The sequence below is a fragment of the Sebastes umbrosus genome, chromosome 19 (genome assembly GCF_015220745.1).
Source record: "Sebastes umbrosus isolate fSebUmb1 chromosome 19, fSebUmb1.pri, whole genome shotgun sequence".
NCBI lineage: Eukaryota > Metazoa > Chordata > Actinopteri > Perciformes > Sebastidae > Sebastes > Sebastes umbrosus.
The window spans coordinates 8,304,748-8,323,788 of record NC_051287.1 but is presented as its reverse complement, the minus strand read 5'-3'; the positions used below and the strand labels follow the sequence as shown (position 1 = coordinate 8,323,788).

Below are 19,041 nucleotides of genomic sequence, written 5' to 3'. Positions count from 1 at the left end.
TTAACACTCATGTTAATGCATGGTGTGTGCAAATACACACAGAACACATTGCAATCGGGATGCAATCAGATTGGCCAGACCACATCTGGAGGTGATCTGATCCCAGCCGGGTGTGTACAGGTTGTCCTCATTCTTAAGAGAAGAAACACAGAGAGCAGCTGGGTGTATTTATGTGAGAAGCAAAGATCGAAGATCACGATGGGACCATAGGTGTCATGAGTTCCTCCTGATCTTTCACTCATTCATACCCCTATCCGGCCTGTTTCACCACCTGACCTGCTTCTCCCATTAGCTCACCTGCTGCCCACTCCCCCCATTATCCCAAGTCGTATATAGCCTATATGTTGCAGTTCATTGCAAGCTTCTACACTCTGATTACCTTCTTACAGTATAAGTTAGCCGAATTGGAACCAGCCGTCTCCGTCTGTCATGTGACCCTCACCTTGCATGCCACAACGGCCCCTCAAGAGCATCTCACCTCACCCATCTTATTTGTCGATGTGGACAGAACTGAAATAACTGGAGTGCTTATAACTACCAGGTGTAAATGCAAAGGCCCCGTGATCAGATAATGTAGCCAGATACAGATTGTAGGTTAATATCAGGTATAAAGGGGTTCTGTATGATGTGTAACTCTGTGATGAAAGAGTAAGCTGGAAAGGACACAAGCAGAAACAGGAAAAGATAGACAACAAACAGACTGAAACTGAAAGAAAATAACAGAAGTAGAGAAACAATAACAGTCACGCGCAATACGCAAAATGCACCTCCTTCAGAACACAACAAAATTTCTGAAAAAAAAAAAGCTCTAACATAACAAGTGCTTTAAATCTGTTTTACTGTCTGAGCTATAACAATAGTAAAAGCGGCCACAGTTTGGATCTTTTCTGTCTGAATTTTTGCATCGTCCATAAACAAAGTCTGGATAAGCTGCGGTTGTTGAGACAGGAAGTAAATACATTGTGAAATAGTCAAAGCTCCGGATTTATGCGACTGGGGTTGCCTATCCGTTGCGTATAACAGCCAACTGTTGGACCTCTGCAACACAAACAGAGCTCAGTAAGAATAATACAGTTAATCTGGTGGGAACATAGCAGGACTAGGACCAAACCTGGCAACCCAAACAATTCATCTGGGATGTTGTTGCCGATTTTAATTAAAGCAGACATGGTTTTCATCTTCCAAATGAAATATAAAATAACCAATAAGAGGAAGAGAGGGACAAACAGCTCGTAGTAAAACATGTTTTTGAAAAACAGAAATATAAAATTGTTCTTTCAGAGTTTTTATAACTTCCTGGTGTGATTCTTTTCTTGCAGACCACAGTTTCACAAATCACAAACACACACACACAAACACACACACACACACACACACGTACACAGGTCTGTCGTATTCTTAGCTTCCGCCTCCAGTTTCCACCATGACTTGGCGGCCGTTCACTTCCTGTATCTGGTTTGGCCACAGTGTCTCACGTCCTGGAACCAGCAGCAAGTTTCCATGGAATGGCATGGTTTTCATTGTGTGTGTGTGTGTGTGTGTGTGTGTGTGTGTGTGTGTGTGTGTGTTATGTACATATGCACACACACAAATACATTTTTAGGATCATGTGCGACGGGTCATCTCGGCACACGTTGTCACGAGGTCATTTGAAAACAGTGCATCTCAAATTTTTCCAAGTGGGCCCGGATAAACTTGTGTTCATATTATTAGCAGGTTTTCTTACTTTTTCGTGACAGCTGTGTTTGTTGAGCAGTGTGTCAGAGAGTAGAGGGATTATAAATCATCACATAAATAAAAAAAGAAAAAACATTGGGCCTCATGCAAAAACATTTTTGTATTCTTATCCGAAACCTCTCGTACTTTGTTTGCTTGTACGAATGTTCTAACTCAGATTCATCAAACTCCCTCGTTTCCCTCGATCATGGTTTAAGAGGACACGAACACCTGTCTCCTGGGCGAAAGTCCTGTGTTTTTTGACCCACCCATCCACCATGACGTCCTCCCTACGCGACGTTTGCCGCTCTCTATACTTCCCGGTTCACAATTATGTGGATTACATACAAATTGATTCCGTGCTGACCATCACAAAAAAATATAATAACATGCAACTAGTGAAGATTATGTTATTGCTATTATAAGTTGTTGATTAGAAAACCAGACAAAAGTTATGTATCAATGCAACAGGGATAAAGGCAACATGCAGCTTGAAACCTTTCCCCATGTTTATTATCAATACTTACATGTAACTACTAATGTCTAGACATTACTCTGTAATCTTTTGTAAATGTACAACGAATTGCCGCATGAGTACTAAAATATACAGGCATAACTTTTGTTTCAGTATAATAATGGCATGTTTGTTTCATGTAGATCGCATCAATGTTTCATTCTACATGTTACCCACTTCAAAAAACATTAAATAACCCTGTCAGGTATTTCCAAACTTAGCTCAGCGTTGACTCAGCTAGTGCTAGCGTTCACACTATTCATTAGCTTATTGATTGGCTTACTTTGGTAACCTACGTCACTGCTTTTTGCTAACGGCTGAGTGGGTGTTTTGAAAATGCAGATGAACTCGCCCTTTAAACGGTGTCTTAAGACCCACTTTTACTCCCTTGCTTTCCTCTCTAACGATTCGTGAATTGATACTTTATACTGTACTTTATATTTATATGCATAGATGTATGTACACGTGTGTATGTGTGCATTACGTAAGTATGTATGTATGCTTGTAGAGTATATTTGTATGTTTGTATATATATATATCTAAGAACTTATGTTAACTTCTGCTCAATTCTGTTTGTTGTAAAGCACTTTGGTACAAACCTGGCTTTTTTTTTTTTTTTTTAAAGCACTCTATAAATAAATTTGACCATGACCTTGATAACATATCACATTACAAGTACGTTTTATTAAAAAAATAACTGTAATCCGAGGTCTCAATAATCATCAGAACATTTTCAGAATGTTACTTTTAGAATGTTCTTCCTTTGTTATCATTTAACATTCTTGGAATGTTTTAAAAAGGAACATTCTACACTGTGTTATCTTAATGTGATGATGTCATAAAGGCTCTAGAATCAAAGGCACCAGGATATGAGATATCACCAGGGGATTGATCAGAACCACAGACAAGCTCAAACGATTCTGTCCTACCAAAACACGCGTCGTGAACGTCAGTAGGATATTTACTACTAATACTACAGAAAAACGAACACAACACTACTGGGCCAAAATGTTCAGACCTACTCCGTCATGCATGCAGATGGCAAACAAAACTGAGCAGAAACTCAGAGGCTGTGTCCAAAATTCGAACAGAGTAGTCTTAAAGCCACATTTGGTGGAGATACCCAAACTGCAAAGAAAAGCTAAACAAGCAGAGAGGTTCACGCCAGTGTACCTGACACGTCACGACATTGCTTTTGACACGGCGGCCTTACAGAAGGAGCATGCAACATGTCACACACACTATGCCTTCCTTCAAATGCAGATGCAGGAGAAAAGGCAGCGAGAAAAGACACAGCGTCAAAGTGATTTGGACTTTGATCGGGCCAGGGATGAGGACTACAGGTTCTTTGAACGTGAAGAAAAATTGATGGCTAAGAAGGCCAAAGAAAATGTAAATGATATATGGTACTTCAATATCGCCACGGCAGCTGAAAAACAGGGCAGACTGCAAGAGCAGAATGCTGCAATGAAGCATGCAAAAGCAGATAGGTTCACGAAGCCGCAGACATGTCAACCGATTGTTTTTGACCACATGGCGGCCTTACAGAAAGAGCAGGTTACCGCCAGAACTCTGAGGCAGAAGCAGAGCTTTGCCCAGTATGAAGCTGAGAGAGTGACTGAACTGGCAAATCAGAAGGAACAGGAGGCAAAGAACGCTGCAATGCATCACACACACTATGCCTTCCTTCAAATGCAGATGCAGGAGAAAAGGCAGCGAGAAAAGGCAGCGCGTCAAAGTGATTTGGACTTTGATCGGGCCAGGGATGAGGACTACAGGTTCTTCGAACGTGAAGACAAATTGATGGATAAGAAGGCCAAAGAAAATGCAATCGATATATGGAACTTCAATATCGCCATGGCAGCTGAAAAACAGGGCAGACTGCAGGAGCAGAATGCTGCAATGAAGCATGCAAAAGCAGATAGGATCACGAAGCCGCAGACACGTCAACAGATTGTTTTTGACAACATGTCGGCCTTACAGAAAGAGCAGGTTACTGCCAGAACTCTGAGGCAGAAGCAGAGCTTTGCCCAGTATGAAGCTAAGAGAGTGGCTGAACTGGCAAAGCAGAAAGAACAGGAGGCAAAGAACGCTGCAATGCATCACACACACTGTGCCTGCCATCAAACGCAGATGCAGGAGAAAAGGCAGCGAGAAAAGGCAAAGCGTCAAAGTGATTTGGACTTTGATCGGGCCAGGGATGAGGACTACAGATTGTTCCAACATGATGAAAAATGTATGGCTATGAAGGCCAGAGAAAACCAAATCGACGCATGGAACTTCAATATCGCCATGGCAGCTGAAAAACAGGGCCGACTGCAGGAGCAGAATGCTGCAATGAAGCATGCAACAGCAGATAGGATCACAAAGCCGCAGACACGTCAACAGATTGTTTTTGACAACATGACGGCCTTAAAGAAAGAGCAGGCTAACGCCAGAGCTCTGAGGGAGAAGCAGAGCTTTGCCCAGTATGAAGCTGAGAGAGTGGCTAAGCTGGCAAATCAGAAGGAACAGGAGGCAAACAGCACTGCAATGCGTCACACACACTATGCCTTCCTTCAAATGCAGATGCAGGAGAAAAGGCAGCGAGAAAAGGCAGCGCGTCAAAGTGATTTGGACTTTGATCGGGTCAGGGTTGGGGACTACAGGTTGTTCCAACATGAACAAAAATTGATGGCTATGAAGGCCAGAGAAAACGAAATCGATATATGGAACTTCAATATCGCCATGGCAGCTGAAAAACAGCGCAGACTGCAGGAGAAGAAGGCTGCAATGAAAAATACAAACTACAGTTTGTTTCTATAACCGACTGCAAAAGCAGAGAGGTTCAGGGAGCTCCAGACACGTAAACAGATTGTTGACAATCTGGTGGCCTTAAAGAAGGAGCCTTGTGTCTTGTTAGGGTTAACTCCGGGTGCTCCGGTTTCTTCCCGCACACTTTTAATTTGAAATAAGAAAATTGAGTCTAGAGGACAGAATTAGTGTATTTTCACTGGGGACAGGTGAATGTCCTCTGCTGAAATGAACACTATAACTGGTTACTCTTTAAGTCTTGATTTTATGTTAGGGTTTACTCCGGGTGCTCCAGTTTCTTCCCGCACACTTTAAATAAAAAAAAGAAAAGTGTTAGTCTAGAGGACAGAGTTAGTATATTTTCAATGGAAACAGGTGATTGTCTTCTGCTGAAATTAACACTATGACTGGTTACTCTTTAAGTGTCATGTTTACGTTAGGGTTTACTCCGGGTGTTCCGGTTTCTTCCTGTATGCTTTAAATTAAATATATATATATATATATATATATATATATATATATATATATATTGCATAAATAAAAAAAAAATTGAATAAAATATTTGGACTTACATTTTCATTTAAAATATGTATCTTGTCTTTCTAAGTGAGTCATGTGACCACCACAAACTAATCTTTGTTTCATGTTACAGTTAAGCTACACTTAGATTAACTGATGCTCACATGACTGGTCTTTATGGCGATCTGGACACTAAAACACAAAGCAATAGGGAAGAACTTGTTATATACAATCTGTACTCCTTCTGTACTGTACAGGCTGCACAAAAGCATCCTCCCAAGCAGACAGGGAGCTCTGGGTCACTGCTGACAGGACTAACTTTTTATAGAAAAACAGACAGAAAAACGCCAGGACTTCTCTGTAAAAATGTTAATATGTTTTGATGTGTGTTGGTTAGAATGATTATTTTTTTCCCCTGATTCCCAAGACTTGGAAGAACATTTTTCAAAAGCCCATGTTCCTTATTTTTCTCTGTGTAATTTCCATTTTATTTTTTCTCTTGTCTTTATGGTAATTTTAATTATTTATACGTTCATGTGACATCACTGCAGCTTACACATTCTGATAGCCCAGTTTGTCCTGAAAAACAATATAATAATAATAATTAATTGTCATGATTGTGCATTACAGTGTTGAGATTCTAGAGTATTTTTTACAAAAGCAGACCAGGCGTACCAAAAATAGCAAAAAATGGCTTGGACCCAAGAGGGTTAACATCTAACAGCCAACAAGCTAAATGTACCCTCCCTGAAACGCTGAGGAAAACCAAGTTTAGATTGATGCTAATATTTAGATTTATGTATTCTCAATCCAACACATTACAGAAAGACTCTATTATTACCAAAATTAAAAATTAAAAAATTAAAATGGCAGGAGACAGTCCAATAAAGAATCAACTTGTGCATCATGTGACCTCTGTTTACTAAATATGACAACAGTAATTAAGTCAATGTTGATTCAGACGAAAGAAAATAAACTTTAGTGGTAACAAGCTTTGCGTCAATGGCAGTGGTTGTGGAGATGCTGGTTTGGTGAAGGCTGCTGTATTGTCCTTCGGTGTGCCACCACTGATAGTCATGTGGGGAAACATGACTGGTGTTTTACAGGTTTTTAATCAGAGGGGAATTACAGGATTGAAACAGGCGCTTGGTTTCCTCCCTGAGCTTCTATTTACAGGGTAAAGTTTCTATATTTCAATGTGAAAAGTTGTATTTAGGTGTTTTGGAGCTCCATGTAAAGTTTGGTGCAAACAGACCTTTTCCTGAGTGAGTTTATCCATTTATTGGATATTGTCCTGGGCCAGCCTTCACCACTTCCTACCTCCCTACTTTCGGCGCCCTTGCTCGGACCACACCCATCTTCAAACTTGGCCTTAATTTTGATCTCAACTACACACATCTTCGCCCTCTTCGCCCCGCACGCTCAGACCATGCACATCTTCGAACTCGACCTGTACTTAGCAAGCCCCCAGGAAGAGCGCCGGGCTTTGAAGCAAATTTTCATAGTAGCTAAGCAGCGGTACTACAACTTCCGTGTCCGTCACGTGATTCCATTGTGCCCTAAAAGACTTTTTCCCATAGACTTAAATTGGGAAATAGACGTCTGTAAATCAGCGGATAACTTTTTTCTAAATTTAAATCAACTTCCCAGCATGAACACTTGATTAGCCCTGTAAAATGCACTCATAGCCGAATCCAGAGTTATTTTACTTCCTCCGTTCATGTGAATGAGACCCAGTCCGAGGCTGGACCGAGGGCTGGGAGGCGCGGTTAAAGGAAACGCTACTGTGCCTGCTCCATGGGCCCAATGGATGCGGAAGATAGCTGGATGATCCGAGTAATTTTATACTCAGCAGTCGAGCCATTTTGGCTTCGAGCGCCACTGATCAACTTTCGTAGGAATGAACTAGAGGCCGCCTCCAACGCTGTATTCAGTTCTCTTTATACATGGGACCAACTGACACATCAACATTGCCATCCCTAACAACATGGAGCAAGTTAAAGAAAGGTTCATCAGATATCAGACATACAGTATAGTATGTTACTTGAAGAAAAGCCATTTCCACTGCAAACCTTCTGCTTCTTTGTAAACACAGTTTAAAAGAAGACCAAGTTCTCAGAGACTTCGAGAGAAAGGCGGAACTGAAGTGACTTGATGGAGCGACCTAATACTCAAGGTTTAGGTGATGTTACGTAATTCTAAAAATTGGAAAGCAAGGTAATTACGTCCCTAAACAATGCTCTCTCAAGAGATCAGGTTCAGTTTTCTTGGCTCACAGTTAAGACACAGATATTTAATTTTCAGTTTCGGGGTGTGTGCTTCTGTTAAGTAACACGTAGTTTTAGTTTCATTTTCAGCTACTGTATCTACTGTATAATCAACTCAATCTTCTCTTCCAGAGTGTAGTTTTTCCTCTCTTTTAGATTCACTCTGACATTACAGCAGCTTGTCTGTGACTAATTACAGACGCTCCTTTCTCTGCAGTTGTCTGGCACTGACACCAGGCCACTGAGTTTCCTGCCAATCCCAACTGTACAGTCTGTACCAGTCCAGATGTGCGCATGCTGCGTAAAGCCATCATACTTTTCTACTGGCTCTGAGTGAGAGTTATACAATAAAACTTCTGGTGTTGCACAACTTTGTTATGCAGAAATTCCTCATACAGTAGTAGACAGGGTTATCTGAAGTCCAACACAAAACGGAATGATTCAACAGTCAAGTAAAGAGCATTGAAATGAAGTAACATGAGCGTCAGGCCTGTTGACATGCTCCTCCAACGGAAGTACAGTAAATGGTAATACAAGGGTTAATCTTGCAGTGCTGAATGATGAGCTGCTGACCACAGCATCACAGTATCAAAGCATTAAAAGGACAATGATCAGCATTTTACCATATTGCGCAATAAAATTGTGGGAATATTTGAGTCATCTGGGGAAAAATGCAAAAGCTTAAAGGGACAGTGTGTAGCGGTGATGGTGGTGTGGTTGCAGATTGCAACCAACTGAATACCCCACCGCTCACTCCTCCCTTTCTTAGACTGTGGTAACGCCGTTCGCCTCGCTCAGAGGCCATCCTTACCATAATATCATTTAGGAGCAACGGAAGTCAGACAGCGGCTGGCAGTACCACGGTTTAGCAGTCTGTAGCTCACATTACAGCAGTTTCACGAGCGTGTTGGAGAACTACGGTGGCCTTCAGGGAACATAAAAACGTGAAAGGCTCTCTCTAGAGCCAGTATTTGGTTTGTCCATTCTGGGCTACTGTAGAAACATGGCGGACTCTGTGAAGAGGACCCGCTCCCTATGTAGATATGAAGATGAACGAAAACACAAATATTCTTAGTTTCAGGTGATTATACACTAATGAAAACGTAGTTATGAATATTATATTCAATTTCTGCAAATAGATCCCCCGAAATGTTACACACTGTTCCTTTAAGGAATTCATTCTGAGGACCTCAGATCAGACAAAAGATGTCCCCTATACATTTAAAATGATTTAATTTGACCTTGCCCCATCATTATGGTTGTGGGTTGGATCCTTCTCCTGAGAGACTGTAGTGATTGGCAACATTTTCAAACCTGTTGGCTGTTTATTGTTGCTGAGATTGGACAAAATTGCAAGACAATTTTTATATTTGCATTTAATCATGTGGTGAAAAAGATCACAGTTTCCCTGACGGTATGTTCATTAAGATGATATATAAGATGGTACGTCGTCAGGACAATTTTGTTGGAGCTCAGATTTGATCGTCTTTGACCGTTTAGGAGAGAGTTCTGGTCCGGGTCCTTGTTTCATGTCAATGTTAAGCAAATGTATAATAATTAGACATATGTAAGACATGTACAAGAATAGGGGCCAAGTGACTTGATTCGAGCAAGAATCAAATTTGCCTTTTGCCGAGATAGAAACATTTATTTGCATTTTAGTTGTGCATGTGTGTTCTCTTTATAGCCTGAAAAAGAAAAAGTCACTGCTTTTCTTCCATTTCAGACTCAAAACCCGTCATCTTGAATCATATCCTGTTTCAAATCTTCCACTTCTCGTACATTAATTTTTCCCAGCAGAGTAGGCCTACTGCTCTGACTTTTGATTCCCTTACCTAATGGTCACATGTAATGACAGATCCTCTAAATATAGAAGCTGCTTTTTCTCTATAGACGGCCTGTGTGAAGAGCTTCAGCCAAATGCAAGACTGCAGCTGTGGTGAATCTTAGCTTTAAAGAAAGCAGACCCCAGCAGAAGGCATAAATTTGACGTATATATTGTCACATATTTTTTTTACCAGGATCTGCGTCAGTTCAATGCACAGAGACACGGAGCAGAGCAGCGTCAGAATTACAGGTCTGAAATATACGTCGAGCTTCCTGTCTGAGTGAGGAGTTAAGGGTGGTTCCCTAACAACCTTTCTCAGACATTCCTCTTCTAATTATGCCTGACGCGAAAGTGTGTGTGTATGTGTGTGTGTGTTGAATGGGGGGGACAGGGGATAGTAAAACATAAAGTCTGCCCACATCTTAAGCTCTATATTCCCCTTGATGATTGATGCATTACACTCTTGTGTCACAATCATTACCGTCAACACAGAAAATCTCTGCCAAGAGCTGTGTTTGGTTTGGCCTGCGTCTCAGACAAGATATTATGCCTTTTGTTGATTTTGTAGTCTGAGGATGTAGTTCATAGTATTCTGGATATAGTTAGGGTGGAGCTGGATTTAGGCTCACTTCACCTCTCCGCAGATACAGATGTAGGCATTGCGTAACACCTCTTTTTTTTGCTAAATTCAACACTTTGGACAGTGTATGAGATGTTGTTGCTGTTATTTTGTCAGACATTTTAAACTATAATTACAGATGGTTTGTTACACAGAACCATCTGAGAATTCATCATTGGAAACTTTGGAAAAGAGCAGGCACTTTCAAAAAAAATACTTGGCAGGTGATTGGATGAACCATCTGTCAATCAAACTCTTACCAAAGCCAGTCTGGAGAAGAGCAAAAACATCTTTTCCATCAAGAAAAAGCCTTCAGTGCCGTTCTTTGCTCTTCTTTCAGTGAAGAAATACTCTCCAGTTCTGATATAACTGATGCTATAGAGTGCTACAGGAATGTGAATGAGTCGTAATACATAATGTTAGGTTTCTTTATTAATTAATTTATGTGACTTTAACATTATTTTTGCACTCTTTATAGGTATTATTGCTCCCAGTACCAATATGAGGTAGTTTTTATCACAAACAATAACTATTCTTCTTTCAGTTCTTAAATCTACTCTCAGTCGTTAGCGAGGATCCAGACCGTCGTGCGGTTTCTTTGGCTGCTGGCTTATAGACGTATGTCACCCATTAGCAAGGACCATTATTTTTAATGCATATTATTCATTTTTAGAGTTTGTTCCTCACTCATTAGCGAGCGCCACTGCCATTATTTTCTTTAGACATTTAAGTCACGCCCGCTTCCTGACAGTTTGTGGTTTAATTAGCTGCAGGCTTGCAGGGCTAGATCAAAATGGGACGAGACCTATAGCAGCTAATCCTGCTCTTGTAGACGGATATTAAATCAGAGGCTTTGTCAAAACAAACCCATTTAACCATATCACACTGACTGATATCACTTCAGACTTTCTGTGTATGTGTGTCTCATTAAAATGTTATGAGGGGCTGTGTGCTCAGTCTAGTGTGAATGCTATCTCACTGTGCACAACTTAAGATGTTTATTCAGGAGGTTTAGTAAGGAATAATGTTGACAGTCCTTGATCCAAGACTCCTTGCACAATATCACCTCTGCCAAATCCCACATTTATGATGTCTGTCCAAGTCCTGGTTGACCAAATGATTCAGATGTGGCGACTGTCTCGGAAAGAACTGTTATGGAGCACCGTTAGAAGCTTTCCAGTTATGCTGAGAAGATGGCGAGCCAATGTTGGCCCAACCCGTCTAGTGAGTCAACAAGTCACCAAGTCACACAGGGAATAATAAAGGAGCCCCAAGTCAGGAGGAGGTAACGCAAACCATACATTTATCCCAAGCTCTGCGTAGATGATCTTATGTGAAAAACTGAACCACCAACGAAGAAGAATTGATCTCAGACTGCTGGGCGGGCGAGTATTTTTGTTCTTGCGCCACTCGGACGCATGACTTAAACTTGGGAGAATATCCAACACCCACTTTATAGTTGTTCTTTTTAAAGGTCACTGTGAGGAATCAGTGATGTGTTGAGGGCAGAGGCACTAATGGTGCCTTCAAACAGTGAGTGGTTACTGCTGCGTCTGCCACCCAGTCATGTTTTTGTTCTATATTTTGACTGACTGGGCAGCGGGGCGCAGTAGCTAATGGCTACATCAAAGTGGACCAACCGTTAGTAGCACTAAAGGGAAATGAAAACCACCCCCTTATCTCATCATATAATATTTTTATTAGGGCTGTTAAAGTAAACATGATAATAACGTGTTAACGTAAATTTGTTTTAACGCCACTAATTTCTAATTAATTAACGCAACTCGCGATTTTTAAGGTTGTAACAGGCTCAGTTTTAAGTACCTGTGAGGGTTTCTGGACAATATTTGTCATTTTTTTGTGTCTCCCTTTGAGGCACATTTTGAACAGATAAAAGAATGTGCGATTAATCACAATTACATATTTCAATTGATTGACAACCCTAATTTTTATATAGTGTTGTAGCTTAAAAGAGACCATGTTGCTGTTTATTATATTAAGTTCACATTTTCGAATTTGTTTGACTTTTCCTTTAACGACATTCATATCGCCCTCAGCAGTGTTTTATGTTTAGACCTAATTAGCACATGTTTGCATGATAACATGCTAAGATGGTGAACATGGTAACCAGTATACCTGTGGAACTTTAGCACATTGGCATTGTCATTGTGAGCATGCTGACATTAGCATTTAGCACCACTTTGCCTGAGTCTCACAAGAGCTGCAAGCATGGCTTTAGACTTGTAGTCTACATCTGCACGTGCAACTATTCCTTATGCAAATCAGATATTTAGATACAGACTGCATGATAATTAAAAGTGTAAAAGGGGTCCTGGTGTATTTCCTCTTGACTGCATAAAGGCCTTTTCCTTCAAAATCTCGACTGAGATCTGAATTTGACCAATAAGTCCCCCAAAGTACTTCAAATGAAATATACATCTTTTGTTTTGATCATTGGACTGCTCATACCACTCACCACCTCCCCATTCAGGGTACAGCCTGAACAGCTTATACAAGTGTTTGAATGCAGATTGGCAGGGTTCAGTCAGGCCTATCAGGGTGGTGTGTGTTTATCTCCGCTGGTGTGTATGAGAGCATGCTCGGGGGTTTTTGGATGGAAAACTTGGGTTTGGTTGAGAAGGACTCGGCAACTGTTCAGTAGAGATTGGTGTGGTGAGCGGCACTGGTGCCAGAAAGCGCACTGACTGATTGTACCGCCAAGAAACCTACTTGTGAATGACATTCAGCACGTGCACCACCGTGGACTGGGTTGTGTTTTCTGGTCATGTTGGCTGCTGTCTTGTTTGGGTGCTGGTCAGTATTTTGGGATATTCTACTCACCAATAATATTTAACAAGAAGCATGGTAAAACCAGCTGTAAAGTTCAGCTCCAGCATTGTTCTGCTGCACCATGATGGGAAAAACACTGAAAACAAAACAAAGAGATATGGTTATGTAACTGTGTTTTTTAAATGGCTAGTGTTTATGAATCTTTTTTCCACTACTTTGGTTATAAATATTCCCTTTCATATGATAGATCAAGTTACCTCCTTTTTCATTACATCTCTGAGAAGATTTAGGTCTATATTGTAGCTCCATATATTTTGGGTTAAAAGCAGTGTAGTTCCCCACAAGCGCCTGTGTAGTCTGCACTATATTTGCGTGAGGGTGTGCCTGCAGAAGGGCTGCATGGGGTATTTTTGTCCGTGAAGATGGACGGCTGTGACCATGTTGTGGTCGGACTCTCCGATCGGACCAGACAGCTGCACACTGCAGAAGAGGAGAGAAACGAAGACATAACAAGAGAGGGAAATTAAAGTAGGTGGAGGACTGGAGAGGAGGAGAGAAAACTGTAACTGTAAACATTATTTTAATGGTTTTATGAAGTTGTTTTTTTTCTTTATGGCCCTTTAATAAAAGGTTGAGAGCGTAGTCATTAGCATTACATAATACACCACTAAACATCTACACAAAGGCTTCATATTTACCCAAGTCAAAAAGTACTTCAGTGTATTAGAAATGTTATTTAAGTATACTTCAAGTATACTTTTAGTTTTCATGCTTAACTCAAAGTATATTCAACATGTGCTTTTGAAAAGTGTACTTCCAAATAGATGTCAGAACGTTCAACTTCAATGTACTAAAAAAAAGTGTACTTCATTGTAAGTGTATTATAAACTGTACTTAAGTGTACTGTGAAGTATACTAAATCGGAAATACTTATATTGTTAATTTAGTGTACTTTAAACGTATAAAAAGTATAATTATTTTAAAGGCCTTTATAATACACTATGGCTGTATTCGCTAGCATACTCCATACTGACGAACCTAGTATGCAGTACATTCTGCATACTGCGTTGCTAAGTAGTATGCAATATGCAATGGTTAAAGTGATGTATTTTGCAGTATGCAAGACGAGGCTTTAGCCTTTGTATTTTTGGAAATCCTGCAGCATAATCAACTTTTCTCCATAAGCACTGAATTAGAGACACTGAGGTCAAACAACACTATAGTCTATAGCCACACTAGCGGTTCTGTGAGGCTGTACTTAGGCTTCCTCTGGTAAATGTGTTGAATGTGCATCCCAGTGACCTGGTTACATCGAGTCTGCAGTTTGTTTTGGCTAGTAAATGATACAGTTTAGTCCCTTATAACAACAAGCCAGCCTCATGTCATACACAGCCTCACTGTGGTGTCTGATACAGTATCATTGTGGCAAACACTACGTTAGCCACAGGTTCCTATCTATTGTTCTCCAAACCTTCAATAATCCTTGTGGTAGCTACTGTTGGAAAACCCCTTCTTTGTGTTTTCACCATGTTCAGTGTGTTACGGAAAAATCAGGCAGACAGACAATAGACCTGCAGTGAGTTGACTGTACAATAGCTTCTGGATATATTGAGGTTAAAGTAGAATTACTGTCAGATGGATGAAGATTTAAAGATGCCGCATTTACCATTTTTGTCTGCACCAGCCATTCGTCTGGTTCTTCACTGTCATACAACTGTTCCTTTAGTAATATATACATTTTAGGGCAGTCAATTTATTTAAATATTTAATCACATGATTGTCCATAGTTAATTGCTATTAATCGCAAATTAATCACATTTTTTATCTGTTCAAAATGTACCTTAAAGGGAGATTTGTCAAGTATTTAATACTTTTATCAACATGGGAGTGGACAAATATGCTGCTTTATGCAAATGTATGTATATATTTATTATTGGAAATCAATTATCAGTGTGTCAGTGTGCTGACTTGACTATGACTTGCCCCGAACTGCATGTGATTATCATAAAGTGGGCATGTCTGTAAAGGGGAGACTCGTGGGTACCCATAGAACCCATTTTCATTCACATATCTTGAGGTCAGAGGTCAAGGGACCCCTTTGAAAAATGGTGTACCAAATCAGAAAGAGTCATCCAAAAAAGGTTTTGTACATTCTATCATATGCCGATACCAAGCGAGATCGGATGAGTTGTACAAAGTGATCAACAGGCATGACACTTTACATCTCAGAGTCCGCCCTGCCACTGTTTTGACACTATGGCCTGCAGAATTCTACAGCAGAAAATAACAAACACGTATGCATGAAATCATAATATCTGGAAATTATAATTATTTTCATTACAAATTGTACAGACTGACACCTTCATCCAGGTACAAGCTCAGGATACAATAAGGAGTAGAGTCAATCCAGAGACAACTGGCCGAGACTGGAACAGACTCCATCCTCCTTGGTGTGATCAGTCATCACATCCATATCATTGCTATAAAAACACATTATAGGATTAAATTAATTAAATGAAATTATATGTTGGTCCAAGTATAAACCCTGTGATTAACAGCCTGCACAGGATAAGCGTACTGTATAGATGATGGATGGATGGAAGATTCCCTGAGGCAGAAAGAGTGGTATAGTGAGTTTATTTTATGTGTGCCAGTCATTTTTCCACTGGAAAATAAAAAAAATAAATCATCCAGTGTTTTGCTGTAATATACTTGCACACAGCCATAAATTACTTGACTAAACCAGAGAAAGAAAACTCTTCATAGTTCCGAAACTTCCCCAATTTAAAAGCTTTGTATAGAGTCTTGCTTCATGCACTGGCTCCCCATAAACATCTGGTTCTCAAACATCTGTACTTTATATTCCAAAGTGACCCCAAACCTCTTTAATATTTATAGATTTCCTACCAGCCCCCGAACCCACTAATTCATTAATTTCTAATAAACAGGGTTTATATGCAATATCGGCAGTCAAGTTGACCACTGTGAGGTGGTAAATGGGAATTTTCACTGTGGCAAAGCATTATAATGGCAAAAGCATCACAGCTGATACAGTGTGACTGTGAGATCAGAGTCCTGAAATCACTGAAGTGTCTCACTGTGGAATAAGCAGCTTTCTCGTTTTGTTTTCATGGTCAACCACTGATGATTTTCCAGTGTGGTGGGTCCTAACAACACGTTGAGATGTATTCATTGAAAACTTCTTTTTGAAAAAATGGTTGGATGCCACCTAGACGTCTACAAAATGCTCCCTTTTCAAACAAATGCAGCCCACTTTTTGACATCTAGACATCTTTTGACCTGCAAATGACCAAATCAATGTTTATTGGGCATGTGCACAGAGCTTAGGTCAACAGTTTGTAAGAACTAATATGCCTGGGAATTGGAAATGCTTCCTCTATGTTTTTTTCCGATTGGATGAAGTTTGATACTTCATCAGAAAACTGACTTAAAACTGTAATGAATGACGTTTTTGGCCACTTGGGGGCTGCTAAAACAAGCCCTAAACACAACATTGACATATTATCCCACACTTAGGTTGATATGGTGAACTTCTTAGCAAACAGTTGCTTATATACACATCCAGCAGATAGAAAGCAACATTAAAACAGGAAATCCTGTTTCTGACCTCCTGAAAGTCCAATATTCACTCTCTTTAGTTCTAACTTTGGTCTCCACCATCTCCTGAGGGAAATACCTGGCTCTTAAGCTGCTAAACGCTCCACTATGTTCACCAGCTAGTCGCTAGCTATGTCTATCTGCTGTTTGGTGCTGAGCAGGTAGTGGACAGTGGGATTATCCAACCCGGTCTCACAGGAAGGTGTATAAATACCACGACATGACACAGACATTCCGTGTGTCATGAACACGCATTGTCGCAGGACGCTGATTGGTTTGGACACAAACGCATTACCCTACTTGAAGCCAGACAAGATGGATTTTCGCGTGATCTCGTGATATCGCAAGACAACAGCTGGCGTGCAAGGTAAACAGTTTGGTGTTTAATTGCATGACTTTTGAACTCTGCAATAGTAATACCCTATAAATCAAGGCCGTTATTAAGCCTGTTACAGCTGTTAGCATGTGGCCACGGCAGCACACAGACAGAAAGGTGGTGAGTTTAGAACAAAAGCACAACAGCAGCTGTGACCCAGCCCTCAGAAACCAAAGTGAGTGGGCTGAGCTTCCCGCCTGTTTACATCTTTCAGTCAATTCCTAGAAGAAAAGGAAAAAGAGCTTTTATATCATTACAAAGTAATGTGTGTTTTTGAGAGACGGAGAGAAACTCAGTTTTGACAAATATGTTTTGAGAGATTGTGTTTTTGAGAAACCATTCTTTTTTCAGAGTACATTTTTTAAACATTTAAAAGAAACTACAAGGAGTCTTGCATATGGATATTATAAATAAATATATGCATAATATAAATAAATTGAATACTAAGGCTTTTTTTACAGTGTGTCTGGGAGGTTTGTCATAAGTGAAATAATATAAATGATCATTATATAGGCCTAAAAGGTATCAAAATGTTGTTAATCATAGACTGGACCAGGGCTGGTTGAAGCAGGCAGGGAAAGGCAATTAATAGTCTTTGACAAAGTGGGAATGTATGTGGCTGCAGAGGGGAACAGAGAGGCAGAACGTGACAGTAACCCCCCTAAAGGGATTGTAGACGTCCCTCCAGGTCTGTCAGGATGCAGGATAGAGCAGGTGATAAAGTCTGAGGGCATCTGGGGGAAACGCAGGGAACGGCAATGAATAGTGTTGAGGAATTGGGAGTTAGCTAAAGTATAAGTTAGTGGCTGGATACTCAACCGTAACCACTAAAGCCTACACACTAGCAGTGAGTATCCCTCCGCCACATCATGGCAACGTAGTTCTAGAAAACACAAGAAGGAACGCTTCGCACCAAAAAGACAGAAGTTTACTTGGAGGGTGATTCTGTCTTAAAATCTAAAGAGTAAAATCTCAGCAAATGAACAGCACTTTAACTTTACTGCAGTATTTTTGTATTCCTTCCATTCCTGAAGGTCTTAATGTGCGTTTTTTCCACACATGACACATGACTGTGTTGAGGATGACACAGTTATTTTTATTGGTGTTTCTAATATTATCACTCAGACACACACGCACGCACGCATACGCAACTACTTGAACTCTGTGCTGAGCCAGTGTTTCTATTTACATCTTTACAAGCTCGTAAACCCTGTGTAACCTTATTGCTGTCAGCAGCATCTCCATTTACTGTATCTGCTATTAAATCCCCACGCAGAGAGACATCACACACAGTCCCACACATGTCTTAATTACAAGGGGTTGAGGTTTCAATGTGGACAACAGTGTGACCTTATTTTAAGTTATATAAACATGACCTGAAATAAACTTTTTGGCCTAATTGCAAACAAATGGATGTCTGAATTCTTGGCCACATGTTTAAATGTTTGCCTAAATTTTCCACATTTTCCTGGCATCTTTGCAGTAAGATTTTACATTATCTCTGCATATAGTGTAATTTGTTACAGTAGAACCGTAGGAGTTTACGAGTAAAAACAAACCCAGCTGCCTAATCACCTTTCCTGGCCACAATGACTTCAGAGCAGACGGGTGGTTAAACAGGCTGTTCTGGAAATGGAACATCACTGTTTTCCTTATACTTTACAAATTCACATTTTAGCCACTTAGCTAACTGTACTGACAGGTTGGAAAAGCACAGGTGTTACTCATTAATTAACCAACATTAATGATGGTTCTGTCATTGTAGGGTCTCTGTAAGTCATGACAGTGAGCCAGCCAGCACACTACCAGGACCCTGGAAGCCTTTATTAGTGTTATTATGTACACCTGTGCTTTTGCTGTGTCAAACAAAGTCCTTAACACTAAACAGCCTGTAACAATTATGCAAAGTTAACATGTTTATTAAGGCTCCCTGCATCTCTAGCCTCCATTAGTGTTACAGTTGTTACTACAAACGGTTTTAATATACTCATTTTGATATAA

The 19,041-nt window shown here is 40.3% G+C and overlaps 1 long non-coding RNA gene across 1 annotated transcript; it reads right to left on the bottom strand.

Annotated features, from left to right (window-relative positions):
* Positions 1–821: 821 nt before the first annotated feature.
* LOC119477742 lies at positions 822–3,256 on the bottom strand. Its single transcript, XR_005204306.1, has 2 exons — positions 1,382–3,256; positions 822–1,038 (listed from the first exon to the last, which is right to left on the bottom strand). It is a non-coding gene; the product is annotated as an uncharacterized LOC119477742 (long non-coding RNA).
* Between the last annotated feature and the right edge of the window lie 15,785 nt (positions 3,257–19,041).